Raw genomic sequence first — 2,500 nt, forward strand, 5'->3', positions numbered from 1 at the left:
GACTTGCCCCTTTGGAAGTAGGAGCTCTTACTTCCAAGGGCATTACACCTCTCGGGCACTTAGAGCCAAGTGTCTTCACCCTTTGGAGGTAGTAGCTCCTACTTCCATGGGCATTATTCCTCCCAGGGACCTACTGCCAAATGTGGCCGGGGAACAGTGACTCTAGGCCGGATAGGCCAACTGGCTTCTCCCGCTGACTTGCCCCTTTGGAAGTAGAGGCTCCTACTTCCATGGGCATTATTCCTCCCCGGGACCTACTGCCTAGTGTGGCCGGGGAACAGTGACTCTTGGCCGGATAGGCCAACTGGCTTCTCCCGCTGACTTGCCCCTTTGGAAGTAGGAGCTCTTACTTCCATGGGCATTATTCCTCCTCGGGACCTACTGCCAAGTGTGGCCGGGGAACAGTGACTCTTGGCCGGATAGGCCAACTGGCTTCTCCCGCTGACTTGCCCCTTTGGAAGTAGGAGCTCTTACTTCCATGGGCATTATTCCTCCCCGGGACCTACTGCCAAGTGTGGCCGGGGTACAGTGACTCTTGGCCGGATAGGCGAAGTGGCTTCTCCCGCTGACTTGCCCCTTTGGAAGTAGGAGCTCCTACTTCCATGGGCATTATTCCTCCCCGGGACTTGCCGCCAAGTCTGGCCGGGGGACAGTGACACTTGGCCGGGTAGGCGAAGTGGCTTCTCCCGCTGACTTGCCCCTTTGGAAGTAGGAGCTCCTACTTCCATGGGCATTATTCCTCCCCGGGACTTGCCGCCAAGTCTGGCCGGGGGACAGTGACACTTGGCCGGGTAGGCGAAGTGGCTTCTCCCGCTGACTTGCCCCTTTGGAAGTAGGAGCTCCTACTTCCATGGGCATTATTCCTCCCCGGGACTTGCCGCCAAGTCTGGCCGGGGGACAGTGACACTTGGCCGGGTAGGCGAAGTGGCTTCTCCCGCTGACTTGCCCCTTTGGAAGTAGGAGCTCCTACTTCCATGGGCATTATTCCTCCCCGGGACTTGCCGCCAAGTCTGGCCGGGGGACAGTGACACTTGGCCGGGTAGGCGAAGTGGCTTCTCCCGCTGACTTGCCCCTTTGGAAGTAGGAGCTCCTACTTCCATGGGCATTATTCCTCCCCGGGACTTGCCGCCAAGTCTGGCCGGGGGACAGTGACACTTGGCCGGGTAGGCGAAGTGGCTTCTCCCGCTGACTTGCCCCTTTGGAAGTAGGAGCTCCTACTTCCATGGGCATTATTCCTCCCCGGGACTTGCCGCCAAGTCTGGCCGGGGAACAGTGACATGCGGCCGGATACGGCCGAGCGGCTGCTCCCGCTGACGTCATCACTTTGGAAGTAGGAGCTCCTACTTCCATGGGCTTGTTCCTCCCCGGGACTTGCCGCCAAGTCTGGCCGGGGGACAGTGACATGTGGCCGGATAGGCCAACTGGCTGCTCCCGCTGAGCTCCTACTTCCATGGGCTTGCCCCTCCCCGGGACTTGCCGCCAAGTCTGGCCGGGGAACAGTGACATGCGGCCGGATACGGCCGAGCGGCTGCTCCCGTTGACGTCATCACTTTGGAAGTAGGAGCTCCTACTTCCATGGGCTTGTTCCTCCCCGGGACTTGCCGCCAAGTCTGGCCGGGGGACAGTGACATGTGGCCGCATAGGCCAACTGGCTGCTCCCGCTGAGCTCCTACTTCCATGGGCTTGTTCCTCCCCGGGACTTGCCGCCAAGTCTGGACGGGGGACAGTGACATGCCGCCGGATACGGCCGAGCGGCTGCTCCCGCTGACGTCATCACTTTGGAAGTAGGAGCTCCTACTTCCATGGGCTTGTTCCTCCCCGGGACTTGCCGCCAAGTCTGGCCGGGGGACAGTGACATGTGGCCGGATAGGCCAACTGGCTGCTCCCGCTGAGCTCCTACTTCCATGGGCTTGCCGCTCCCCGGGACTTGCCGCCAAGTCTGGCCGGGGAACAGTGACATGCGGCCGGATACGGCCGAGCGGCTGCTCCCGCTGACGTCATCACTTTGGAAGTAGGAGCTCCTACTTCCATGGGCTTGTTCCTCCCCGGGACTTGCCGCCAAGTCTGGCCGGGGGACAGTGACATGTGGCCGGATAGGCCAACTGGCTGCTCCCGCTGAGCTCCTACTTCCATGGGCTTGCCCCTCCCCGGGACTTGCCGCCAAGTCTGGCCGGGGGACAGTGACATGCGGCCGGATACGGCCGAGCGGCTGCTCCCGCTGACGTCATCACTTCGGAAGTCCATGCTCGGGGCAAGGCTCGCACTCCAGGCGAGAACCAGCTCTGCGGGGCCGGCGGCGCGTGCTTGGCCGAGCCCCCGTGACCAACGGGGGCTAGACGTCGGAGGCATGCCCGCAGAGGTGCACCCCTCGCCGGCCACACTCTCTGACATCCTCCGGCCTCTGCTCCGCGCCTACGTTCTACGCGGCTTATGTCTGCCACTGCACGGCACTCAATGTATCACTCTGCATCACTCGCCGCCCTTGCCCAATGATCCATGA

The sequence above is a fragment of the Engystomops pustulosus genome, unplaced genomic scaffold, assembly GCF_040894005.1.
Source record: "Engystomops pustulosus unplaced genomic scaffold, aEngPut4.maternal MAT_SCAFFOLD_191, whole genome shotgun sequence".
In the NCBI taxonomy this organism is placed as follows: domain Eukaryota; kingdom Metazoa; phylum Chordata; class Amphibia; order Anura; family Leptodactylidae; genus Engystomops; species Engystomops pustulosus.